This window comes from Lonchura striata, chromosome 24, assembly GCF_050655825.1.
Source record: "Lonchura striata isolate lonStrDom1 chromosome 24, ASM5065582v1, whole genome shotgun sequence".
NCBI classification, from domain to species: domain Eukaryota; kingdom Metazoa; phylum Chordata; class Aves; order Passeriformes; family Estrildidae; genus Lonchura; species Lonchura striata.
In genome coordinates, this window is record NC_140726.1 from 5,066,956 (window position 1) to 5,094,753 (window position 27,798).

A 27,798-nucleotide genomic window follows, 5' to 3' on the forward strand; every position below is an offset into this window, starting at 1 on the left:
TAGTGGAACAGTGCTAGTCTTTATTGGAGTCTTTATTAATCTTTATTTTTCGTGTGTTGTCCCAAGGCCTTGCTCACAAGGGACAGATATGGGAATTGGGAGTTGGGGATTTCCCAGGATGTGTCCCACACACTCCCCTGCCCTGTGACTGTTTCTTTCTCCAGGAACTGACAGAATAACAGGAGACAGCCTTAAGCTAGACCAAGGGAAATATAAGCTGGATTTTAGGAAAAGGTTTTTCACAGAAAGGTGATAAAGTTCTGCAATGGCTGCTCAGGGAGGTGGTGGAGTCACCACCCCTGGGTGTGTTTAAAACCAGCCTGGATGTGGCACTGGGTGCCAGGGTTGGGTTGAGGTGTTGGGGCTGGGTTGGGCTCGATGATGCTGAAAGTCTCCCCCAGGCTGGTGAATTTGTGATTCTGTGACTCTGAGGTTTCCCTGCCTTGCCACCTCCATTCAGGGCACCTCAGCTGTAGCTTGCGTGGCTGCACAGCCCCACAGAGCCAGGGTCTGGTCCCAGCTGGCCCCACAGGCACTGCTAGCACAAATATTCCTTTTTGCCCAGTTTATCAGGAGATGTAAAGCATCCCCAGGAGACTTTCAAAGCCCACAGTGACCACAGAGAATCAGAGAAACAAAGAGAAGGTGTAGAACCAGGACAGTGGATAATTAATAAAAAGCGCATGAAAAAAGAAGGTCCAGCAAGTTTCTGAACTTCTGAAATTTGGGATCTTGCCTCAGTCTGGATCTGAGTTTTCTGGTGCTGCTCTACCAGTCCCTGCTGCTCAGGTGTGAAGCTGTGGCAGGAGCTGGATGAGTTCTCAGCTTCTGTTTCCCAGACTGAAACCTTTTCCCTTTTTCCTGGCCATTCCAGCCCAGGTGAGTGACCTGTAATTGGGAAAACCAGATGGGTTTGGTGACTGCTTGTGACTTTGGGCAAATTCCCTGGTGTCTCACTGATTCTCCTTAATGCCCATCTTTAATAACATTTTCTTACAGCTTCTGTGGGACTTTTGTAGGATAAAGATAAAATTATCAAGGTGTGTGGCTGCGTAGAGACTGGGAAATTAGGATGGATGGATGGATGGATGGATGGATGGATGGATGGATGGATGGATGGATTGATGGATGGATAGATGGATGGATGGATTGATGGATGGATGAATGAATTTATAGATTTATAATATGGGAAGGCCAAGCTGGTCAGAAAACTTGTAGCCCCACTGTCTCTGCCGAGACAAAGGAACATTATGTCACTGTGAAAATGCCACACATTTGATTTTAAAAGGACATCATGGCAAGGCTATAATCAGATCCCTCAATGTCTTAGACAGCTTCAGAACCTGATTCAATAAAAACATGGCTGGACTCCAGCAGGATGAGGAGAAGCAGGCTCGCTGAGGGGACTTATCTCTGCAAATCCTCTGTTCCGGAGCACTTTGGAGCACTTGAGCTCCTCTGGGTTATTTGCTCTTGAACAGGGAGTTTCTGAGGGGGCACATCAAAAAATATTATGTTTGGGTGGGGAGAGCTAATTGATTTGACAGTTAATCAAAAAGTACTAAGGGAAAATCAATATAGAGTAAAACAATCTAGTCTTCAGTTCCATATTGTATTCCCAGTGGCATTGTTGATTGTATAGCATCAATGTCATCTATTTTAGATGGAAATGTTACCAACTATAATGCCACTGTTGATGTTTCAAAACGCTTCTAATCTCATTTCAATAATAGCTTCTGTCTCTCTCGGTGACACACGTGCCATAACATCCCTGGCTAAATTGACAGCACTAATAACACGCTGGGAGTTTTTATTATTCGGACCCCTGGCTGTATTTTTGATCACTCAGGGGCTTGCACAGCAGGAAGGGTGGGCATCTCCCTGAAATCCTCAGGTGAAGCAGAGCCTGGACATTCCCAGGGCTGTGCTGGCACCCTGAGGATCAGGAGCTAACAGAGATTTGGGGGTTCAGGGGTGACCCCGGAGCTGGGAAGGTCTCAGGGTCTTTGAGGAAGGGCAAGCTTAGGGCTGAGCTGGTGGCCAGGACTGTGGTTTAACTGCTGGGTTAACTCTGCTGCCTCCTGAGGTCTTGGCTCTCTTCAAGTGGACTAAAAAGCCCCACAGGGAAATTCCTTGCTGGTTTTTTGGAAGCTCTTCCTTTGAATCAAAGCCCGACACACCGAACCCAGAGCCTCTGGTGTGGTTTTAGGGCTTGTTTTGTTTTCATCCCTCTTGCAACCCAAGAGGGAAAACGGGATGTGGCACCAGCCCGGATGCTGCAGCGATGGCAAAGGGAGAGAGGGACAGCTCAGGATGAATCAGATTCCCCAGAGAAAGCAAGGAGCTCTCAGTTCCTGGATGTCTCATCCCAGTGAAATTCAGCGTACAGCTCATAATCCTTTTAGTGATAATTTGACTTGAAAACTTAAGGAGGTCTCTGGAACTTTTTATGGGGAAAACTGCAGCACATTTTGTGTCTTCCCAACCTCCTCCTGGACCAGGCTGAGCAATAAAAGCTCTGACCAGGCAAAGCCCTTCAGCAGATGCTTTTGCTCCAGACTTAATTCTATCTCCACTGACCTTGACTCAGGTTTAAGTTTTACCCAATAAAAAGTCACATTGGAGTGAAAGGACTTGAAGCCTGTGCTGAATTTTAAACTCGGCCTTTGCCAGAGCCCTGCACTTGAACCTGTTTCTGGAATATGCAGGATGTAAGTGGGGACACAGAAACAGAATCTTTCCAATAGATCCTTCATTTAAAACAGCTTTCCCCCTCAATTATCAGCAGTGGATTTAAATGGGATGAAAATTCAGCCCTTTATTTCTGATTTTATCTTTTCTTTCCTCCATTCTTTCGCAGAGGAATTTTCCCTTTATTAACTTTTTCAGTATAAAACGCAGAAAATAAATGAACAAACAAAACCTGGAGCAATATGTGAGATCTTTGAACTAATTCAGGAATCGTTATTACTGACATCAGGAGAAAGAAATGCAAGAACACAAATCTATTGCTTTAAGCTGGGATTTTCAGAAGAGCCTGTTGGAGTTTGGCACTCAAATCCCATGAAATCCCCTTTTATACTTTTCACTTCTCTTTCTTTTCTTTTAATTTATTTTTCCTCGACATGGGAAAGGGCCTGGTGCATTTTAGGGAGGGTTATTACACCATGTTGGGGAGCAGCATCCAGGATTGGAGTCAGCTCAGAGCACAGAGGAACAGGGAATTTCTGCTCTGAGCAGGGATGGGAGCTTGTGGGGCAGATTTAATATTTAACACATCACCTGTTAAATCCCCAGAGAAGCTGTGGCTGCCCCTGGATCCCTGGAAGAGTCCAAGGGCAGCTTGGATGGGGTTTGGAACAACCTGGGATAGTGGGAAAATAATAAAAAAAGATCATTTATCATCTTGAAAGTCCCTTCCAACGCAAACCATGCTGGGATTCTGTGTAAGGAGAAGGAATCAGGACACAAGGTGAGAGGATGAAGAAGGAGCTGGGGTAGGGGCAAGGCAGCTGAAATGAAGCCAAAAGGATGAGCAAGGCAGGGCTGCAATGTGGAATATTGATAAATTATTGACACGTTCAAGGGATTCTGGGGTTTTTCCAATTGTTGTAGTCAGGTTCCTCCATGAATTCCTTCAGCCACAAGATTCAGCTGGTTGCCATCAGCTACCTTAGCAGGTAATTATTGACATTCCTTGGCAGGTGGATGTGCTGGACACGAACTGTTGGTGACCCTGTTCCTTATGTAGGGTCCTGCAGATCCCACATTAATTCCTAATTAAAGAAACAGCCCTACCCCACCATCCTGACCTCACCTTGCAGAGGGGCATGAGGAGCTGCTTTCTTATCTCCCAACAACCTGTGCTTCTTCTGAAATACTCCAGGAATATTTTAGCAATTTGTGGCAAACCCCCCAGCCCTGCTGGCTGCTGTAATTAAACCAGCCCTGAGCTCTGCTTCCCTTTCTCTTCCTGCCAGAGGAAAATTGATATTTTTGAACACACCCAGTAGAATTCACTCCGTTTTGCTTCTCATTTGATTCTTTGAGAACTGCATCCTCAGCACGAGCCAGGGCTGTGAACCAGATTCTCTGCCTGGGCCATCAAAGCCCTGAAGGATTTCAGGACTGCAGAATATTTGGGATATTTGGTTTGCTACCCCAGCCCTTCCTTCAGTGCTGATTTCTGACCTCGTTACGGTCTCGCTCACCGAGATGAGGCACCAAAAACGTGCCTGATGCAGCCCCTGAAGTGAGGCTGCTGCTGGGGTGACCTTTTCATTATTCTGCACCTTGAGTGACTGCCTATCCCAGCCCTTTCCCACACGGCGAGGAGGTGCAGGCAGCAGAGGAAGGGAAATGCTGGATAATCAGCACAGAAGGCAGAAAAGGTCAGGATAATCCACTCTGCACTAGGGATGGATGAGCAGACAGGTAACACACGGGCACAGCTTGAATTTTCTACCTTCAAAGGAAGTTGTTTTGTCTCCCCTACCCCCTCCCTGCCCAAAGCAGCCCACAGTGTTGTTATTTCTTAAAATGCTCCCAGGCTTTACAGGTTTTCATAGACCTGCCTGTAGGAGAGGAGCAACAAGATGCAAGGGGAAATATTAGAAAGCTTCCAACACTCTTTTTTCAAAAAATCATTTCCAGCTCAGTTTTTTACTCCTTTCCCTTAAAAAAAATATGCAAAGAGGTATGGCATGAATATGGACAGGAGCAATAAGATTCAAGGGGAAATATTACAAAGCTCCCAGCACTCTCTTCTCTCGAAAAATCATTTCAAATGTCTTACCCCAGCTCAGTTTTTTACTCCTTTCCCTTAAAAAAAAAAATGAAAAGAGGTATGACATGAATATTGCAAGAGGCAGACTGTTAAAAACTGCAAATAGAGTGAGCTGGGATCCCTTTATACACTGGTGAAACAGAACCAGCTTGAGAGAAAATAGGAAAATGGCAGAGATTTTTAAAAGTAGTGGTTTTTTTATGTTCTTTTAGCTGCAGGATGGAAGATTCAAAACAATACTGTGTTGTTTTTTTTTTTTTCTGAAAATTTCCTAGCCAGCTATTTAATATTTCTTATCATTAACCTTCCTGCAGAGCAGTACAAATTCCTCAGCTGCAAGGAGATGCTCAGGGACAGCACCACTGTATTGAAGTCGAGATAGCTGAATTTATCACAGGAATTAGATGGATGTTCTAGCTCAAATTTACATGCCTAACAGCAGCAGAGGGACATAATTGAAGAGTAAAATCAAAATAATCCGCGGGAGGAAGTGCCGTGTTATTGGTTTTCTTCATTAATCAAGCTAGAAATCAACCCTCTCTTTTCTTGGAGGTTCCCTTCACGAGATTCAGCATCACCCAAAGGGTAGGAAATAATTACCCACACTTAAAGAATGTGCAGGACAAGCCAAGGTCGGGGTGAAGCTCGAGGGAACTTTCATCAGCTCTTGCAGGCAGGTGGAGAGCAGGCCAATAAAAGCCCTGACCTTCATTATTTCCTTCTCCAAGAGAAACCCAACGTTGCTCAGCAAGGAGGAGCTGAAGGGAAGCCCAGAGGATGAGCAAGGCAGGGCTGCAATGTGGAATATTGATAAATCATAGACATGTTTCCAAGGGATTCTGGTGTTTTTCAACCCAAGGGTAGTGGTGGTTGTGAGGTTCCTCCACCAGTGTCATTGCTCGTCCGCTCACCTGGGGTGATTTTTGGTCACAACAAAGTTTATTGGACCAGAATCCCTGCAGATGCTTCAAAGTGAGAGTACCAAAGCTGAGAACGAGGGTTTGTACCAATTCTGACTCGTTCATGACTTGTTTTTGGCTGCAATGTGGAATATTGATAAATCATAGACATGTCCAAGGGATTCCGGTGTTTTTCAGCCCAAGGGTGGTGGTTGTGAGGTTCCTCCACCAGTGTCATTGCTCATCTGCCCACCTGGGGTGATTTTTGGTCACAACAAAGTTTATTGGACTAAAATCCCTGCAGATGCTTTAAAGTGAGAGTACCAAAGCTGAGAACGAGGGTTTGTACCAATTCTGACTCGTTCATGACTCGTTTTTGCTGTGATTTTGGTTGATTTTTGGTTGTCCCTGTCCATCTCTGCTGCCTGGCATCCTGGAATGAGCATTTCCTTTTATCCCCTCAGGAATAATCCCTTCCCTCCTGGTTGTACCAACCCTTCCCTGGCTCAGGTGTCAGCACTGCCCCGAGTCCATCACTCCAGCTTGTTTAATTCTGAGTCCTTCAGGTGTGTGCACAGCTCCTTCCTGACCCCCCTGCGAGCTCACGGCCAGAAATTAAAATATCTTCCCATTCCTGCATGAAGGAAAGGGAAAAGGGAGACAGTTCATCCCTTGGGTTTGCCTCCAGGTCTGAGGGGTCTCTGCCCCAGCTCTGTCCCTGAAATCAGGTTTGGTGAGAACGTGCTGAGGGCAGGATTTAATCTGGATCTCCTGCTGGCTGGAGGATGCTTTAGCCTTTGGAATTGGATATTTGAAAGCAGAACTTCTTTATATCCTTTAGTTTAGAAATGGAATGGCTAAATACATTACTAAATACATTATTAATTATATTAAATATATTATACAGGCCATTATAAAAAAGGGCTGCTTTGAATCCAGCCCTTTTTTTTTTCCACAGTGTATCTGAGGACAGATATTTTTTTTACCTAGTTTGATCCTTTTTCTTCTTTTTTTTTAAATTTTTTTTGGTTTCTAAGCCAGACTGCACCTTGTGCTGCTCAGGTCTGTTTGTTTATTATCGCCACAACATTTTTTATTTTATTACTTTTTATTTTCATTATGACCACAAAATTCGGTTTCCCATCCATGGGAGTGCCCCAAGCCCTGGTGTGTAAATTTGTATTATCTGTAATTTTTTAGAGCCAAAGCTCCTGTCCTTTTTGTTAATTATCCCTAATGGAAGCAGGTGGAAGGGTCAGTGTTAATTATGCCCCGAGGCTGTGATGGGAGCAGGTTCCAGGCACTCAGTGCCCACCTGAGCACTAAAAAATCATCTCTGCTTTGTGACAAAACTCTGTTATTTCCATGGTCAGTGTCCAGTGCTTGTGCCCAGTCCTGAGCCCAGCCTGTGCCCAGGGCTGGACCCAGCCCAGGCCATTCCCAGCTGGTCACTGCGGGTTAAATCCCATTGCAGCCCCCGATTCTTGTGAAATCCGTCTGGATTTGTTTGGGAATTCTCTCTCCAAATGCAGATTTTATCCCTTTGACCCTGTGGATGGCTTTCCAAACTGAATTCCTATCTGAATGCTGCTCAGTCTTCCTTTCCCTCAGCCTCACTTCCCCATGAGGGCTCTGAGGGTTGAAATATCCAATTTTTTCCCTCTTTCCTCACCACCCCAGCCTCTTGCAGCAGAGGGGGGCAGATGTCACCTCCTGCCACCTTTTTCCTGAAGATTGATGCCTGCTCCCCTCTCTCTGAGTAACCAAATATCCGCTAAACACTGAGCAGATGGAAGCTGCAGAGTCTACCTGGAGAGGGGGAAGCCTCAGGACACCCTGAGTGTCAGGAAAAAGGGAATAAATTTCCTTTTCTGAGAGGTCTGGACCTTGCCTCTTGGTGGAGAGAGATGAGCAGACTGTAGGTCTATATATATAGACCGCAGGTTTATATATATATATTTTTTTTTTTTTCATCTATATTTCACAATCTCATCTGGCTGAGGTGATGCCCACCTGTGAGGAAAGGGAAGCTGCTCCTGCTTTGTTTCATTTCTTTGCTGCAACCATTTCCCCCCCCCCACCCCTGTTTCCCCCCGATTTCAGGAGACAATATAGGAGAGATTTATTGCTAAGACAAGATGTCAAATTGCTGCCATTAGATCCAGGTTAAATATACAGTTTCTTTTAGCCCCACTGGCTCTTCCTCCCCATATTCCAAACACCAAGGGAGAGCAGCTTATGAGCTGAACACTCCGAGGAAAATGAAGGAGCTTTAGGGAGGGAGACCTTGGTGAGATGGGACCTAAATTAATCCCTGCTGTAAATCCTTGACAGATTGGGCTAGGAGCAGTGCAGGTGAAGAAAAGGAGGCAGAGGCTTGGGACAGGGTGACTTATTTCTCTTTTTTCTTCTATTTTGTTCTTTGCTGAAGCCCCTGTGTCTAATAATGCATTTAATAATATATTTAATAATTTGGGGGTGGTATTTAATAATGTGGGGATGGGTAACAGGGAACTTATTGGTTCTTACTCTTCAAGGGACTATTTAAATTTAGGGACAATGTCCTTCCAAGAGCTCAGCTCAGATTGCAAAGCAAGATTCCAGAGCTCCCTGCTCCCTCTGATTCCCAGCATCTCCCATGACTGCATTTATCCTGCAGCAGCCCCCTGATGCTGGAAAAGCATCAGGAATGTTCCAGAAGCGAGGTTTGGGAGGCAGGGAATGCTCTCTTCTCCTCCTCGAGCCATTTTAGGGGCAGGAGAGGTGCAAAGCAGGGATGTGATGCTAATGAGGGGCAGGAAATCTGCAGCCACACAGGGCCAGAGTCCCCCCAGAGGGATTGACCTGTGGGGCTCCACCTTGGCTGGCTCAGCAGGGAAAGAACAGCCACAAAATTCGGTTTCCCATCAGTGAGAGTGCCCCAAGCCCGGGTGTGTAAATTTGGAATATCTCCTGTCCAAGGAACAGCCTGGCTGCCTGGAGCAGAGCACTTGCCTTGACACCTTCTCTTGAACACTGCCCATTATTACTTTCCCCCTCTTCCAGAGCAATAATCTGAATTTCAACAGGACAGGGATGTTAATTATTAATATGATAAAAATGGCAGCTAATTAAATAAAAAATTTGACTTTAGACTCTGCTGCCATTTAACTATAACTGAAGTCAAAATATAGTCCTTAAAGCCTCCAAGAATGAATCTGCAGTGTTCTTTCTGTGACTGTTTTCATTGTTTGGAAACAATTAAATCTCAGGAAGCAATTACAGTGAACTGAACTGCTGCTGTAACAGCCAGGTAATGGAATGTTCAGGTGGTGATGAGCTCCTTTCACATAAAAAACCTGATTCATAAAAAAATTCATCTCAGCTGAGCAAGGCTTGCTTAATCCATGTCATTGTCCAGACCAGGGTTAAAGAATTCTAAATGCCTGGACAGCTGAAATAAAAATTCACTACCAATTTCTGGACTGTTTGACACAAAAGACTTGGTGTTGATCCAGAAAAGGGAAATAGAAATTATTTAGAGGGAGTGAAAAGTCCCAGGTGGAAGAGATGCTCCTCTTTTCTGGTTGGGGTTTAGGTCCGGAGGGCCAGGCCAGGCCCAGCACACACCAGGCCTAGTTCCACTTTTCTTTTCCTAGGATCTGACCCATCCTAAAAAACCATTCCAGCAGCTTCAAAGCCACAGAGAATATGAGATTCCAGCCTGCCCTGTGTTGCCCTCACTAAATATTAACCCTTACCACGCCAGCCCTGTGCAGGGAGGCACTGCCAGCTCTCCTGGCTCTCCCCAGTCCTTCACTCAAGGAATAAGGAACTTTTAAGAGTTAAGAATAAGGATTCCCTGTGGGAAGCAGCCCCTCAATTCCCTTTTCCCAACTCTCCTTTAAAGAAAAGCCCTCCTGCTTGTGCTCAGCATCCTTTCTGTTGAGGAAGGATGTTCCAGCCCCACCAGGGATTTTCCTCAAAGAAATCTCTGAAAGAGCTCCCTTGTCTTCAGACTGGGGGGAGATCTTTGTTTGTCTTCAGACTGGGGGGAGATCTTTTCTTGTTTTCAAACTGGGGGGAGATATTTTCAGTGCTGAGCTGAAGCAGTGTCCATGCTGCTGTTCCAAAGGAGAATCTGCAGGCATGGCTGGAATGTCTCGTGGCCAGGGATGGCAGCCACTAATGGTCCTCCCCTGGAGCTGCCCTGGGTCCTGTGGCACAGTTTGCCACGCCGGGGGTTTATCAGCTTCATCGTGGGAATGGGGGAACCCAAAGATCACTTCATGCAGGGAGGCCAAAGAGAATAAATTAACCTTCCCCCCCCCCCAAAAAAAAGTGATTTACAGCGAGGATGAACCCATCTCCCTGTGGGAGAAATGGTAATTTCTATTTAATTGTGCTGCAGGTAAACTGAGAAGGACATGGAGGGAAAGGTGTAGGGACATGGAAAGGTGTAGGGGCATGGAAAGGTGTAGGGGCATGGAAAGGTGTAGGGACATGGAAAAGTGAGGGACAAGGAAAGTTGTAGGGACGTGGAAAGGCATAGGGACATGGAAAAGTGTAGAGGCATGGAAAGGTGTAGGGACATGGAAAGGTGTAGGGGCATGGAAAAGTGAGGGACATGGAAAGGTGTAGGGGCATGGAAAGGTGTAGGACACAGAGGGAAAGGTACAGGGACATGGAGGTGGAAGACTGACCCTGCTTTGGAGCATGGAATCACAGCCAGGGTGGGATGGCAGCAGCTGGAGGTGGAGATGAGCACTGAGAGCATCACTCCAGTGGGTCACAGCTGGTGTGCAAGACAAAATGCAGCACAGAGGGCTGCTTGGTGTTTGCTCTCCTGCCAAAACTGAACACAAAGGCACTGAACACATAAACACAGCCCTCCAGAAACAGGGAATGATTGAAATCTCACCTATATCCATGTGAAATGCCACCTTTCGTCCATCTTCCAGCGCAAGATTTTCCAAGTAGTCTGATCCCTTAAATTTATTTATTCATCTATTTATTTCTTTCTGTGAGTTTTTTCTTGCCCTTGGTATTACCTGTTCTTGCAGGCTCAGGTTCTTACTCCAAGTGGGGCTTGAAGTCCACTTTGGGTCATTCTCCCTTACCCTTTCCACTTCTGACACCTGAAAATCTCACTTGCAAGGTGCTGCCTGTCCTACAGATTCAACTTTCAGGCCCTGCTACCTTAAGGCAAGGCTGGCTGGACTGGTGCTGTCCTTTTAATTCCTTGCTTTCTCTGCTCCAGTGGCTGATAAGCCCCTTCTGGCTGTCTAGTCATGTAATCCTTTAATTTTTTAATTTCAAGGAACTGTTTGCAGTTCACCATGACTCAACATTTGACTGCAAACTCATTTGAGGCAAGGGAAAAGTTGATTTGTGCAGTGGAGGAATGGTGATGATGATGAAACATTTCAGCAGTACCTCTTTCAGCAGAGTTTTTTTAAAATTTTGCTGGAAAATTAAATGTGTGAAATGGTGATTGGCCTGATGGACTTGATGCTGTAATATTTACACAGTGCTTGGTGCAATCTCAGTGCTGTTCACTCTGAGAACATGGGGAAGGGATATCTCTGAAAGGGCACGAGGGATGCCGAGCTCCCAAAAAAGGTTGTGGAGGGGAGCTGTGAAGTGCAGGAAGTGGAGAATCACCCAGCAGTCATTTCAGGGCCAGCCAATGGAAAATGATTGGGAAAAAAAAAAGATAATTGAACTGAGTATCTGTTCACACCTAGAGGGTAACAAGGAAGAAAAGGCAGTGGGGATTTGTTGGGCAAATTGTGCCTGAGCTGGTTGAGATCCCGTTCTGGGAGATTCAGAATAACTCCAAATAAAATTGGGAGTTATAGACAAATTCATGGGCAATTTTGGAGATACTTCATCCTTTTTATGGCATGGAGATGATACAAATACCTGCCTTCAAAAAGAAACCTGTGCTTGACTGCATTTCACTGTCAGGACAGTTCAAGGGACTGTTCTTCATGGTGAAAATTGGGATGGCTGTACCAAAAATCACCTCCTGAGCCACAGATCCCTGGGACAAACCCAGGAATAAGATTTGAGAACCAGTGATCAAAAAAAAAAAGAAAAAAAAAACCTGAACCAAACCAAGATTGGCTAAACCAGCGAGTTTATTCTGAAGTGCTTCCAAATGGCCACACATCTTTGTTTTGGTGCTGAAAATCCCTCTTTAAAAATTATTTTATTTGATCAATGAAACGCTACCAATTTCTGGATGCACTAACCACAAATTTGCAAAATTCCTGAGCTAATGAAAGGCTGGCTTGCTTTGACATGAATGGGAGTTTTGTTTGAGTAACAAACCAATAAGGACTTGGCCCAAAGATAGCAAGGAAAACATTTAGATGTTAAATATGTATTCAGAAGACCTTTCCACAAATCTTTTCTCTTGCAGTAACAGGACAGGAATTGTGTTCTCCAGAAGGGACAGTTCAGAGAGACGTCCAGCACCTCTCAGCATTTAGCAGAGAGAGCAAGAAACTATGCAAATATTTTAGTTTAGAAATACTTGTAGCTCCTTTTCAAACAATGAAAGCCTCAATTAAAGCCAGATCTCTGTTATTTAAAAATTCCAGGCAGCAACTGAGAGGGAGGGAGAAAGAGAGAGTGAGTTCATTTTTTTTTTTTCCTCCTCATTCTCAAACATGAAGTCCAAGGTATTTCAGAGTCAGGAAAATTGTGTCTAACATTAAAACTGTGAGAGCTGAGAAGGCTGGAGCTGTGATTCTTATCTTCTAAAGAGTTTTTGCAGTCATCAATACCTAAAGCAAGCTGGAGTACAAGAAATAGGTGACCTTAATAGATATAACTCTGTATGGGTTCATTGTAGCATGAAATTAAATTTTTAATCTGAATTGATGAACAAAAATGCTGGTTTGATCCTCCTCACCCACACACAATAGTTTAAATAGTTTGGTAACTATTTCACTTCCAGAAAGGGGCTGCACAAACAAGGTCAGCAGCAGAATAATCCACTCCACGGGCACTGGGCTGGGGCGAGCCAGAAACAAAAAGCTCTGGGAGATTATTTTTGCTTTGTTAAATAGCTGCAAGCAAGGGCTGGGATTATTGGGAAGGTAAAATGATGTTCTTTTGCCTCTGGTAATTAAAAGCGTGGGGGTTAATCCAAAGTCACTGAAATCTGTGGGCACTGAGCCTTTTGATGGACTTCAGTTCCAGGCTCCTGTGGAAGCCACTGGGTTTGTGTATAAATCACACTCAGCAGCACCTCTGAGCTCATCCTATGGCAGCCCAATTCCCCCAAAAGTGATGCAGTTCCTCCCTGCACACCTTTAAAATACTGAATTCCAGCCAGATCTGTTGTATAGGAAAGAATTGTTAATTAATTTTGGGGTTATGGCCACAAAAATGCTGCCACAAGTTGTAGAAGCTAAAATTAAAGGTATTAATAGAAAATCACCTGCATAAAAAAAAACACCCAACAAACTGGTAACCCCATTAAAAAAAAAAAAAAAAAAAAAAACAAAAACCAAAAAGACTTTACTTTCATTATTTCATTTTTAAAAGCCAGCTACTTTTCCACTTATTTCAAGTTCATTATTCCCAAACATGACCCTCAGTCCATCATCTCATTCACTGCTTCTTCTTCCCCTACAATTACTAACAGAGATTTGACAAATACAAACGAACGAGGGGGGTAAAAAAAAAATAAAATTAAAATCCTTTTTTCATTGGATCAGAAGCTGGACTGGGATCTGTTGGTCAGCTGAAGCTGTCAGGAGGGCTGGAGGAATTATCTGCTATTATCTGCCGAGCAAACACCATCCCTGAGTGAAAACTGATGCCGTGGCATTTTTTAGACTGCACCAGGCCCAAGCTCCTGAGTATTGGAGCCAAATGTTCTGCCATGGCCCTATACAATAGCCCTGCCTGACAATAGCTCAGTGTTGGGGTTGTTATGAAATCCAGGCTATTTTGGGAGGGCCCCATTGTTCCTGCTTTATATGGGCTGCAGATTTGTCTGGGGAAATATGGGATTCATTGCAGAATCTGCTGGGAAAGATGAAGGTTTGGGAAGGGAGAAGGGTCCTACAAACCCTCCAGGTTTGTAGGGAAAAAAATGCTACGTAAATGTAGCATTCCTAAATGTTTGTAGGAAAAACGTTTTCTAAATGTTTGTAGGAAAAACGTTTCCTAAATGTTTGTAGGAAAAAACCCTTCAGGTTTGTAGGATCATCGTTCCTCCCGAGCAGGTTCAGCTCCTCACCCTTTTGCAATCATTCCTGCAAGTGCCAGTGTCTGTCCTGGAGCTTTCTCGCTCTCTTTGATGCTTCTCAGAGAAATATGTGATTTATCACCAGCCCCTGAAGGAGGAGATAAACCAGGAAAGGTCCAGCTCGTGAAACTCTTGGATTTGCTGAAATAGGGAGGGTTTGTCCCCATAATGGGGCTGACTCACTGCTGCCATTAAAGAGGAGGGGCTGCTCTCTCTGGCCTGGTTCTGCCCTCCTTTCTCTCCCAGCAGACAAGGTCAGGCCAGGAAATGTAATAAAATTATTCATCTGACAGGAGAGGGACACGAGCTGATTGTGTGCACTCTTATTTTCACCACGAAAAGCAGAATCCTTAGGGAGAAGTGACTGCAAAGTCAAATTTGGATGTTTTTTTTTGCAGTTCTGTGGGATGCCCCATTGCTGCAAGAGTCCCTGAGCATGTCCGTGTCCCAAAAATGCCCCTGTCCCACCTCCCCTGGAATGAATCAGCTCCTGCTGGAGTAAAGTTCAGCTGCCTCGTGCTGGCCGAGCACCAAGCCCAGACAAATGTATGGATGTGCTTTCCCTGTTTGCTACAATTGTCCGAGGAAGGGTTTGTTTTGGAAGCTCACCAGCCCAAATTTGGAGAGCTCCCACGTGCCCAAAGTGCTCTGGGTGAAGAACTGCTCACCTCCTCTGTTTGGTGGAACAGTGTAGCCCCGGTTGTTCAAAATACAGCTGCACTGTGCAACATCAGAGCATTTTATGTCCACTCCAGGAGCTCCATTTTCCAAGGAAATCCTTTTTCTTTCCTCCCTCAGGCCCCCCAGCCCAGCATTTAAACCCAAGGAGGCAAAGCCTGAAGGGTCCCCGCCTCTATCTAATCATGGGAACGATGGCTTAGTATTGATATTGCCTTATTAAAGCAATTAGCCGAGCATTTCAGAAGCTTGTTAATGCTTCTAGAGTGACTTCTAATGAGGGATAATGATAACAAGCATGGAAGGTCTCTGGTGAACTTTAGATAATGATGTAAATCTGAGAAAGGTCAATGGTATCCGTGGATTCGATGATGGCCATTCCATTTCCGTTCATTACCTGGTTCAGCTTTTATTTTTCTCTTCCCAGGCCATTTCCATCTGCAGGAACCTGTTCCTTATCCAATCTAGAGCCCCAGCTCTCCAGCACAGATTGACTTAGCCATGAAATAAATGATGCTGAGCCTTTAGTGCTCCTTGTAATGAGCTCAAGTCTAGACAAGAACAAATCAATTAGCAAAAGGAAAGCAGGAACAACAGGAGGCACCATGCAGGGACAGTGTTTGCATTTACATAGCAAAACATTGCCCCCGAGGATCCCAAAACAGGGGGCTGCACTACCAAAAACCAGCCTGGGGAGAGGATAATGCCACAGGGAAGGGAGATCAAACAGAGAGAGAAAAAAGGGTCCTGGAGGGAGGCAAGAAACGGAGCAGCTTTGGCAGAGCTGGGCTGGGAAGTTCAGTTGTGGCAGCGAGGTCTGGAGCTGTCATACCTGAGCTTTATATTAACTCTTAGGCAATTTTTAAATCTTGATATTGCATTTTCTGGCATGGAGGATCACTAATGTGTCTGTGCTGACAGATTTCTGGTTTGTGCTTGTCCCTGTGTTTCAATGTGTGTATATACATATATATATTTGTGTATGTATGTATATATATATATATATATAAATGGGGCAGATATTCCCTGCAGGCAAACCCTGCTGTGATAAACTCAAACCAATAAATCACAGCCCTAACCCACAGTCCAGGAGTGCAAACCAGGCTTTCCAGGGGTACAAAATCCTGGAAGTGAGCTGGGAAAGGTTGGGAGGAGGAGAGCAGACCCTGCCCAGCGCAGATGGCACAGGGGGCTTGGGCTGCAGCTCTCCTTGGAGGAGGCAGTGTGGGCAGAGCAAGGGCATTCCCACCCCATCCCAGGCTGTAATTCTGATATCAACCTTGTTTTTTGAAGAGGTTTGAGGGGTAAAGTGAGGGTGCCTCAGTGGCAGACTGAAAGAAGAGTTTATTTAGGAAAAAGGATGGGGAGAAATGGCTCGATTGCTCCGTGCTGGCAGTGCCCTGGCACATCCAGGAGATACCAAAAGGCCATTTAATCTACTAGAGATAAGCATAAAAGCCTATTACCGAGCCAGGCCAACTCCAAATAGAAATAAAGAGCACTTTTCCTTGTTTTTTTCCTTCAAGTGAGGGTGATCAGCCAGGGGAAGAAACTCCTCCTTGGATCAGTTTAGTGCCTCTCACAGCAGGTGTGGCTGGCCTCACCTCTGGGCTCCTCAGTGCCCCCACAACTCGATTTAAACCCAGATTAGAGCCCCAAATTCACTTAGGCTTTGCTGTGAGGACTGCCCTGCTCTTCCTCACCTCCAGGTTGGTTTTCCCAGATCAATCCTGGACTTTCTCCATCACCGGAGCACAAACTGCATCCTTGCTCCCCGTGCCTCAGTTTCCCCAGCTGCCTCAATTCTGCCTGGATTCCTGCCCTGCCTGGGTGCTGTTGTGAGGATTAATAATTAACAAGGAGATTTTTAAATCTGGGCTGAGTTCAGAGCCTTGTTCCGGGCTGCTACAGAAATCAAAGGAGGTAATTGTAAATCATTTTCAGGAAGTAGTTTCATGCCTTTGGTGGAAAGATGCGTAGAAGGGGAAAGTATTAAATGCTTCCCATTCATCCACTCTTTGCTGAGACTTTTGAGTCCAATATTTAGATCACTTTCTGATTATTAGTGCAAATATTTGCTCTTTGTTTATTATTCTGCACATCTCTAAGCTGGAAGGGGCAGGGAAGGAGGAAGGGCTGGTGAGAGGGGCAGATGGGAATTATTAAATAGGTAAATAAAAGGCCAGTCAGCACATGAATCACTCCAGATCCCAGCCTGGAAAGGTCCCCAAGCTGGGGAACCTCTTTCCTTGAGCACAAAGGGGCTGGAGTGGACGGGGCAGTGGGATTGGGATCAGGACTTTTTATCTGATCCTGATTTTTGAGCTGCAAGGTTCTGTGTGATGGGATAAACACCAGGATCCTTGGGCTTCCCCAGGTATCATTTTCAGTGCTACGCTGCTTCCCCCAGTGCTGCCTTCATCTGAAATTCCTTTCTTGAGTGATTTACCCCAGGTTTGTCTGAGTATCTGCACTATTTATTTATATATATTTTTAATATATATTATATTTATATTCTGTATATTGTATGTATATATATATATATACTTGACATGTATGTCAATGCACACTATATCCATATATAAACCACAGAATTGGAACTTCAGAAATTCCTATTCAAAATAACCAACCCAAAGCAGCCCCCCAAACCCATTCAGCATTGCCATGGAGCATCTGTTGTCTCCTCCCCAGGTTCCTCCCTGAAGAATGGATGAAGAGTAAGAGTTGCCCCATGGCTGGGATGAAATGATGTCCCTTTATTAGGTCTCTCTTCTGGGGAAACAATTTATTAGCCACAAGAATGTTGTGTTATACCACCTCCTCCTTTTTGCCTGGGAATTTACAGTTCACACACTGCACCAGCACATAAATCCAGTTTTATTTCTCAATTTATTCACCTGGAACTAAGTGGATTAAATTTTTTTTTTTTTTTTTTTTTTTTTTTTTTTTTTTTTTTAAGGAGACCAGCACTGCATTTCCAACCAGCACCACTGCAAACAACAAGCAGACAAATCAGAGGTGGCTGCGGCCGTGCAGTCGCTTTCTACTCCAAACTTTTTATGCTCGCCGAGCTTAATGGCGATTTTTTTTCACCCCCCCTTTAATTTTACCTTTAATGACCCTCTTAATAAACCAGGATTGATTAGAATTTGGCTTTAAGAGATGAAAGGGCTCTGCAATTATCTACTTGTACATGCCCTTCAGTAAACTACCTTGTCTGCCCCTCTCCCACCTCCCCTTCTTAAGAAGACTTTCCCAGGTCCCTCTTGGCTGCGGTTGAACGATGTTGGCTCATGTCCATGCTGCAACAAAGACCTGGCATTCCAGCTGTCTGCTTCTAATCTCCAGTGTCAGCTCTTGTTAATGTTTCAGCATGAAATCAGAGGGGGCAAAGCTGCATGGAATATTAAAACCATGATCAGAATTCCACTGAAATGCTGATAGTCTGCGAGAGCGCCATTAGGAGGGCCGGCAAAAGCGCTGCCTGGTGTTGAATAAAAATAAAATTAAAAAAAAAAAAAAGTAAAGGGGGGGAAAAAAAATAAAAGATTTCCATCCACGGGGGAAGTACAATCAGTGAATCGCTGGGTTAAATTAGCATTTTTTCAATTGGGGATCGAAGTTGATTTATTGTTCTACACAACATTAATGTAACTGTGTGCTTGACCTGTTAAGGCAGCTAATTTTTCATTTAAATGGGTCCTTTCTGTATGCAAAAAGGTTGTAATCATATTTCAACTTTGCAAAGTGATCAGGGAAGTACTGGACTGTTTCAAAACTGTCTTAAGGAGTCTCTCTTCCCTCCCTCCTTCTCTCCCTTCCCCCTCCTTTCTGCCTAGTGGTCAAGGGCAAGCAGTTTGGAGGTTTTTTCCCTTAAAAAAAAAAAAAGCTGTCTCAAGTAATAAGCTTAATTGTCATTTGACTTGAACTGTTTTACACCACTTTGACCATGTAAAAAAAGCATCTGAATGGGTGTAAATATCACAGCCCCAAGCCTTGCAACAGGAGCTGAGTGTACAGGGAGGGTCTGTCCCATTCAGATTTGCAGGGTTTGCATGAAAAAAGGGGGATTTTTTATCCTTCCACTTTTATTTTTCTCACTGTCCTGAGCAAAACGTTGCTGGATATGACTGCAGACAACTTGTATATTCCGTAGAAATTTGAAATAATATTTAAAAAGCTCTGATTTTCTGGGAGAAGAATGAGAAATAAGGGCTGAACAATGTGACCAACACAAAGCTGGGTACAGAATGAGCAGTGCAGCAATTCCTGCTGCTTTTAATCGACTTTGCACCATCTCTGCATGGGCAGAGTTGTCGTTTTCCAGTTTGTTTTGCAGATGGAAGCGATGCCTTACTGGAAGTGACTCTGCCTGGGAGAAAGCGTTGCTGATGCTGACTCTGGAGAAAAATGAAGCTGTCCAGGAGCAAATTTCGTTTTCTGCTCTGAAAGGCCGCTCTGTTTTGTCGTTTCTATACGGGGAGGGAGGGAGGGATGAGTGTTTGAGGGCAGGATTCCAATCTGGGTGAGGAACCTGCCGAGGCTGTCCTTTCTTGGAGGAGGGTGAGCTGCAGATGGGACCCCTGCCCCACCTGAGCCTGGTTTTTTTCCCGTTCCACTTGTCCACCCCAAATTTCATCACCCCCAACCCTTGCTGCCTCCTCGTCCAGCCTCGCCCCAACCTGGGAACAGCCCCAGCCCCGAGTGGCACTGCCCAGATGACAATGGGCAGCACCCAGAGCCTGCTCCTCCAGCACGGGAAGATAATATACATTTCCAATTAGTGCCACACATTCTGGTCATGTTCTCTTTTTACTCCCTAACTATCTTTGTTTTGCTCCGGAGCTGTTCGGTCATTAATGAAATCCTGCAGTTCTGCTAATCCTGGGTACAATGCAGCTTTTCTCTGCCAGGCTATCCCTGACATAAAACTACAGTTACCCAAGCTCCCCACCACATTAAGATTCGTTGTCATTTGCCTTTCATTACATACCTGATGTAGCACAGTAGCAGTCAAATGTCCTTGGCAGGCAAAGCAAAGTATTTAATTGTATTAGTTTCTGCTTGCTCCGCCTTAAGAACATTTTTTTTTTTTTTTTTTGCCATGGGAGGGAAGGGAAAAAAAAAAAAAACAGAGAGAAAAAAAAAAAATCCCGTATCATGGAAACTTTATATTTCTGCTGGATGTAAATGGAATTATACTTTTCCAAGCCGTGCTGCAGCCCCCTCCCCAGCAGCACAGTGTTGCCAGTGCCATATGAAATGCCTCTCCGGCGAGGAGAACAATGAGGCATTCATCAAAGGCAACCAGTGATTAGATGTTTTTCATTTTCAGAACTTTAAGAGATAAATAGGGGCCCTGTTCTTCCATTTGATGTACAGTACTGGTGGGATTCAATTAATCTCTGCTGATAAATTCCAAATTTCTGCAAGAGCATTTCTGAGGGGGGAAGAGTGGCACACAGAATGGTGGCTTCAGTTCCTCGGAACAGGGTGCTGGATTTCAATAAATAAATATATTGAAGAGGGCTGGGGTGACCATGGGGCCTGGAGCAGGGCTGTGAAGCTGTACAGCTTCCTCCTTGCTTTTTCCCCAATGTTTTCCTTCAGAAAAAAAAGGGACATTGGATGGAATAAGGAGGAAAACATTAAAACTCAAGCTTATGTTTTAAGAGGTCTGAATTCTGAGCCTGAATTTTCTGTGGAGGTTTTGATTCTCTTGATGTGCTTGTGACCAATTTTGTAAACCTCATCATTTTCTTCTTCAAGATGCTGGGGAAAGTTTTGTTTTAAAACTCTTTTGAAATGCTCAAGTGCCACAGGGTTAAAGTACTCAGGTACCATGGGGTTAAAATACTCAGGTACCATGGGGTTAAGCAGTGCAGAATTTTCTACAGGTAAATGCAATTATTAAGTTGAATTTCTTCAGTTTTCACCTGAATATGCAGAATTCCAACCAAAGGGAGGGCAAAGCCTGGCTGTTGACAGCCCATAAAAAACGAGTGGCTCAGAGCATGGTCCAGGCCGTGCGTGTGTGTCCCAAAAGCTGTCCCTGCAATTGATAATAACTCACCCATTGATGATTTTATTAATCAGATCGATGAGTGAACAGGTCTCAAAGCCTGAGCGTGCACCTCGTCCCCGCTGCAGCAAACGGAGGATATTGATGGAGCTGCCACGGGAGCTGGGTGGGTGCACCAAGAAAATAGGTCAGGTTTGATCAATACGGAGCTGCTTTCAGGAGGGCTGGATCTGCTTGGTAGAAACGAGCCAGCTCAATTAAAAGGAATAAATAAGGTGGGGAGCAATCAGGCTTAATATAGGGTTGAAATAAAGCAGGAAGGAGCACGGTGCTGGCAGTGGTGTGCGAGTGCTCTGAAGGTGCTGCCCCTCCAAAAGGTTCCTGGCTGATGCCACAGGGAATTCAGGTGACACACGAGCTGCTGGAGCCCTCTTGGGGGGTTTAAACCTTCTAAAGCTCAGCTCAGCACAATCCCAAACTTGTAATATCGTGCACACATTTTAACAGATCTGCCTTAAATCGCCACGAGCCCTTCTGGGTCTATTTGTGGTTTTTATCACGGTCATATTTCACTGCTAGAATTTATAATCTGCCTTTCCTTGTGATTATTCTGCACTAAAACCACGCTCTGGGTGTTTGCTACAGCGCCAGCAGCCATTTGTTTAGGGTGGCACACATTGGGAAGCCAAAAGACTTAAAAAATGGTTTTCATTAGGGTTTGATCCTGCTCCCTTTCACCTCTTTGCAAAAATTGCCACTGGTTTCCCAGTGCAGAGCCAGATCCTGATCAGACACAGAGGAAAAAATGGGAATTTATGGTCAAACCCTGCACTCATTTTCCTGAACAGCACCAAGGAAAAATCAAGGGACAAGCGGCAGCTGTACCTGTGAGAAAAGAAATGGCTTTGGCACAAATTTTCATCCTTGTTTTTGAAAGATGCAGCAACTCCTTTGTTGTCCCCTTTGTAGGATTGATGTCAGCCTTGGTGGGGTCAACAGGAATCTCTCAAATTATTTCAAGGGCTTTGGATCAAATCTAAAGCCAAACTGCTCATAAAAAGTCGAGAGCAAGACATAGATTTGGGGAGGTCATTGGGTGAAAAAAGTGGATTTTTTTTGCATTTCTGCTGGTTTTATCAGGTGCTTTCTGAATGCAGCTCAGCCTGTATTATCTACAAGATTTTATGTCACTGCAGTATCTCAAGCTGCACTGATAACAGGATCTCACAATGGATTCTTAACACAAAACATGGAGAGAGTTTGGGAAGGTTTAGTCTCTGGATTAACTGAGTGGAAAATGTCTTTCATTGGAGCTACAGATGGCTCACAACACAGGGGAGGAATCTGGAGGAAAAAATCAGAACCTCTTTGTCTTTTCAACTTCATTAGGTTTTCCAAAGCTCTGAGCAAGATTGTTCGTGAAATGAGAGGAGAGATGGAGAATTATTAGTTTACATACTCCCTCATTTGTTTTCATCTCTTCTTTTCCCTAACAGAAAGCATTAAATGCATTTCTCATTTTGAAAAATATGAGCGTGGGGGAAAAAAATTTGCAAGCCTTTTGTGGTTTTTTTTTCATACATACAAGAAGTAGACACTTGAAGATGTAGCTGGAAAAGAAAATGAAAATATTTTAGACCCAGTTCTGGACCTGAGGCAGTGGAAAGCAGCAATTTGATGATAATTCTGACTTGTTTGGGTTTTGTCCATGAGGTTCTCCCTGCGAGGGGTTGGATTCCTGACGTGCTGGGGTGAGGTGGGTGAGTCCCTGCTGTCCCAGGGGTTGTGTTTCATTAGGGCTCTCACCAAAACCCAAATCTCAATTTTGCTGACTGCCAGTCCCAGGGGCCTGAGAGGACAGCAGGGACAGCCACACCGAGCTGGGGACAGAACATGCTCCTCTATGAGATTAATTTATCAAATCAAACCCCAGTGCTGTGAGCAAGAACGCCAGCGCTCCATATGCCAAAATTTACAATTTGGACTGATTTTCTCTTGGGTTTGAGGCCACATGTGGGGGTGACTCTGTCCAGGCTGCAGTGGAGCTCTCAGTGCTGGTGGAATCACCACCACAGTGTGCGAGCACCGTTCCCAGCTCTTTCCAATGACATTACTGACACCATTCTCATTTAATTTTTCAAGCCCTTTACTGTAAAAGCCTCACAGCTCCATGACAGAACATTTAGAAAACATCTCTTCATTGTGGGAAAATGAAAAATCAGCCCAGCCAGCAACTGCAGAGGAAATCTGCAGCCTGTGTTTGGAGCACATTAATAACATGACGAGTGACCTTTCTGGAGACAAGAAATGCGTGGAATTGATTGTCCTACCCAGGAGCTGGGCAATGCTATAGATCAGTTATTTTCAGCCCAATCTTTGTTGTGGTCACATCTTTGGCCAGTGCAGGCTCAGTGTGGGTATAGTTTAGTCTGGTTAAATCCAAACAGAGCCGAGGAACGAGAACAATGCCTTGGTGTGGCTGCCAAAGGTGCAGCTGCTGGTGGCCATGCTGGAGCTTCTACATTGCAGAGCTGCTCCTAAAGAAGAATTTATAAAGCCTCTGCTATCCTTAAAGCTGCAGATTCTCCCTTTTTAGATTTAGATTTTTATATTTGTATTTATACCCATGCGATTTTTTTTAATGAGCTGGCTGAACAATTATAATTCAAACAACAGAAATTTTTAGTATTTTGGTTATTTAATACTTTATCAGGGAATAAAAATCCCAGAGTCTAATGTCCTCCTTATTTAGAATTAATCCCAAGGGTATCTCTGTGGTTGTGACAACCTGGAGGTCCCAAACCTGAGGCAATCTCTTGGGTTTCTCCAGACTAAGAATTGGAGCTTTTCTCAGTTTTGGAAATCAGAGAGGCTTCTATCACAAAAAGCTTATATCAGAGGGTTATATCCCAAAAAATCCCAACCTTTTTCCCTTTGTGTTATCCACCCAGTGCCATAAGCTGCCAGGACAAACCAAGAAGATGAATTCAGGGAGCAAACAACTGGCCTGAAACCCTGCAGGTAATTTTCCAGCTGGGTTTGCTGCGAGGGCAGGGCACTGCCTGGTACCCAGCCGTGGGGTGGATGTCTGCTTCCTGCCTGGATCCAGGAGTAATATCCAGAATCCATTAGAGGGATGCCTAATCATCTTAACCTGTCAGATCCCAACCAGCCTCTTTTAAGAGCCAATTTGTTTTTCTGCCAGATCGATGTTCTTATCTGTAATTGCACAGGCCATGAATGGCACCCAATAACCAGTTAATATTCAGTTCCATTCCACAGCAGGGTGGGGAGAGGGGAAATGTCTTAATTTAAACATTTATTGTACAACTGTGAAAATGTCCTGAGTGAAATTAATTGAAGCTCGGGGAGAATAACTTATAAATCACCTTGTCTGCCTTGCATAAAATGATACAAGGATATGCTGAATTCTTATCGTGGGGCTCTGTGGAGCTGCAGAAAGCTTTAACCCTGAGGTTACTGCTGCTATTCCAGCTCCAAGATGGGAGAAATCTGACTCCTACAGGTGATGTGATAAAGGCAGGGCCAATCTAATTAATACTAAGCCACCAATTTGTACTGTTGCTCCTCAAAGGTGTCTTGTGCTGGGCAATTTGAGCATGGTGTTGATCCCCTCGGCCATGCCTTCATTCTACTTCAGCAGAACTTTAAAGAAGGAGGAATAATCCATCAGACTGTGCTTTTCACGGGACAAATATCACCAGAAAGTGGAAAAGAACCAACCCCAGTGGCGTCAGCAGAGTGGGATATAAACAATACTGGCTTAGGCACAAGCTGGAAATTAGGAAGGGTAAGGGGGGATTTGAAGAGCACATTGAGACACAAACAACTCGCAGAGAATTGGTAGATTTGCCAGAACAGTGGGCCTGGGAGGGAAAAGAGTTGTTACACTTGAGGGAGGCTTGAAGAACACTTCAGGAAAAGCACAATATTGCAGAGAAATAAATGCCATATCTCCCTGTTAACTCTTCCAGGGAAGCACTGGTGGAGCTTTGAGCACACACCTGTGACTGTGGAGGACATGAGTGAGTTATTGACAGGAGGAAAGGGAAAAAAAAAGTGATAATCCTGCTGAAATCAGCTGCTCCATAGGAAACCTGCCCCTTTGGAGACGTTCCCCCTGCACGCTGCAAATCAGCAAGGCTTAATTAATTACTGGGCAAAGCTGAATGAGGAGGTTTTTGCAAATGGGTTGGGGAAAAGAACTCCTGGATGTGAGACAGAGGAGCCAAACAGCTCCTGGAAGGGAAATCACATCTCTGTAACACTCTGGGTCAGCAAACCAGGGCTGGGTGACAGGATTTATATGGACACGCAGAAAGTTTTAGGATCAAGTCTCTGACAAGGGACTAAGGAAGCCCAGGACCCAAGGGATGACTGGTAAAGCCCTGATGTGGTTTAGGAGGGAGGAAAAAAGCCCTTCCCATCCCTACAGCACTCCAGGATGGGAGGAAATATCCCTTTGCCTACTCAAAAATCACTGCTGTGCCCAGGGTTTTGTAGTTGCTCGAATGTATTTACTAGTGAGTTGGGAAAGGGGAAAAATAAGGCAGGAAAGGTGTAAAATAAGGCAGGAAAAGTGAAAAATAAGTCAGGAAAATGAAAAGTAAGGCAGGAAGAGTGAAAAATAAGGCAGGAAAGTGAAAAATAAAGCAGGAAAGGTGAAAAATAAGGCACAAAAAGTGATTTTGGGGCTAAGCTGGAGGTGGCTGGTTGGTTTTAATGGAACCCTGCATAGTCAAAGGGAAATCTTGTGGGGCTGGGTGGAAATTCCCAGCTGGTAACTCCAAGGGAGCTCTTCAAAAGAATATTTGGACAGCCCATATCTATCTAAGTTATTGCCAAAGCGGGGGAAAAAAGAGGTCTGTGAGTGAGCAGTTCAATGGTATCACTGTTCAGGCTGCAGCAGTGGCTAAAAAAACTCCAGTGAAGTGGTAGGAAAAAACCCACCAACTCCAGTGGAACATGATGTTGAAAATATAAGATATTATATCAGTGTCCCGTGATATTGGTCACTCCTAAGCAAAGGGGGCCAGGGAAGAAATAGAAACAGCTGGGACATGGACAACAGAAATAATTAGAGGCCTGCAAAAGTGCTCAAAAGAATAATTTCTTGAAAGAGATTGTTCAGATGAGAGACCATAGGAGTAAATAATAAAAGGAGCAGGGAAGGTGAATTGCAGTACATTGAAAACCCTTAGAAAGAAGCGGGTTTTGTACAGTTGACAAAAACCTGTGGAGCTCTTTGTCTCTTGACATGGCTGAGGCCAGGAATCTGGTGGGATTGAAAAATTCATTGAACATTTGTACAGTGAATGGAAACATCTGCAGTGAAATGGGTGGGATGCTATTCTTAGCAAAGAACCACCAGCAACCCTCCTACTTCAGGGCATAGTTTAAATAGTGGCTGAGGAAAGGGGAGGGAAGAAAATTCCTCATTAAAGGTTTTCCCTTGTGATCCATGAGGAGATAGGCACAAAAAAAACCACCCAACTTTGTTATCACTTCGAAATAGGTTTGGCATTGCCTTAAATAAATATTTCAACACGTAGTTTTTATTACAGCCTGTAGTTTTGGTTTTTTATGGTGGTTTATTGCCATGTTATCCAAATTTCTGTGAAAGGAAGGGGAATTTAAGAGTGAAATGAAATTCCTCCTCTTTGCAAATATGGCATCATCAATGCACAGCTGTACACAGGTGTTGGGGGCAGTAATGAAACAAGTTTATTACACTCAATTTAAATTTATTGCACAGGTAGATTCAGGTGCTAGAGCTAAAAAATAAAAGATGATTTGTGGTGCTCCTTAATAGGGAGGATGCACAATTTGCATAGGTGGGGAAGCCCTGAAAATAAGGACGGATTTTGATTTATGGTAGTAGTTTGGATTTTTTAAAAAATTATTAATTTTTAACTGAGAGGAAGCTCATCTTCAGCTGGGATGGGGGACAGGGGAGAGAAGAGGTGCCCCGGGGGTCTCAGGGCAGGGCACCTGTGGTGCTTTGCCCCTAAAACCCCCCAGCTCTGGCAGGTGCCTCATCCCAGGGGCTCAGCCCAGCTTTCCTCCGTGCCCCTGGATCCCTTCACAAAAGCCTCAAAGAAAACCTGGGGAGCCCAAAATTCACCGGCCAAACAAAAATTCAAGGCCAGGGAAGAAAAGAAAGCAGAACAAAACAGCAAAGCCCCAGCCCAGGGGTTTCAGACAAGCTGGGACTTGGTGACACAGGCAGTAAATTTGACAGCTTCTTGCCACCTCCTCCTGGTGGGATTTACTTTGAACTTTTCCATATCAACTGGCCTCAGGTAGGGCTTTTATGGCCCAGCTTTGCAACTTTCCTGCAAACCACAGGACAGGGCACTGGGACAGTCCTGGCCACCTTCCTCTGGTGCAAAATCGTTGTTAAATCATTGAAAATGCACTTGCAGAGAGCAGAATTTGATCCCTGTCTCAAAAGCAGAAAAAAAGGAAGAAAAGCATCATATTAGAGCAGAAAATATGTCAGGCAAAAGAGTTTTGCTGCATTCTTCAAGTGGGATAAATAAGCATGAATGTGTGTGGATATTTATAGATATTTATATATATATACATATAGCTGGCTGCACAGGGAAATTTTGCTCAGTTTTGAAACCCAGATCAGTGCAACAGGAAAATAAAATGCTGAGCCACCACACAAACCTCTTGTCTCTCTTTTCTGTGTCAACTCTTGCCCACAGAGAATAGCATTTCGTTTCCTACTGTCGAGGCAGCAGCAACTAAAGTGAATGTTCGTATGTGTGGTGAGGCATTTGTCCCTGGAAAAATAACATCTCTTCTTCTATTAACGTTTTAATTAATCCCTTTTAGTTATGAAATGTAACTTTACATTACATAAAAAAAAATTACATGCAGTCTCTTAATCTGCTAATCCTTTCTCCAGACAAGCTGGTTCTTTTTAAATCAACTGCCATTTTATCAACCCAATGGAGCAGAGATCCGGACTCAACTCTATTCAACAATACATTCTTTTCATGAGAGACTGGCCTAGCTAATATGACACCACAAAGGGCTTGAGGAATTCCAAATACCCAGCTCTTTGGATTAAAAGCATAATAATCCCATGCAGTTTTTTGTTCAGAATTGATAGAATGGTTGTATAGTGAGTCAC

General features: G+C 44.3%; 1 long non-coding RNA gene across 1 annotated transcript; it reads right to left on the bottom strand.

Moving 5' to 3' along the window:
- LOC146765465 (uncharacterized) lies at positions 1 to 26,651 on the bottom strand. The gene is made up of 2 exons (XR_014950036.1): positions 19,605 to 26,651; positions 1 to 19,083 (listed from the first exon to the last, which is right to left on the bottom strand). It is a non-coding gene; the product is annotated as an uncharacterized LOC146765465 (long non-coding RNA).
- Between the last annotated feature and the right edge of the window lie 1,147 nt (positions 26,652 to 27,798).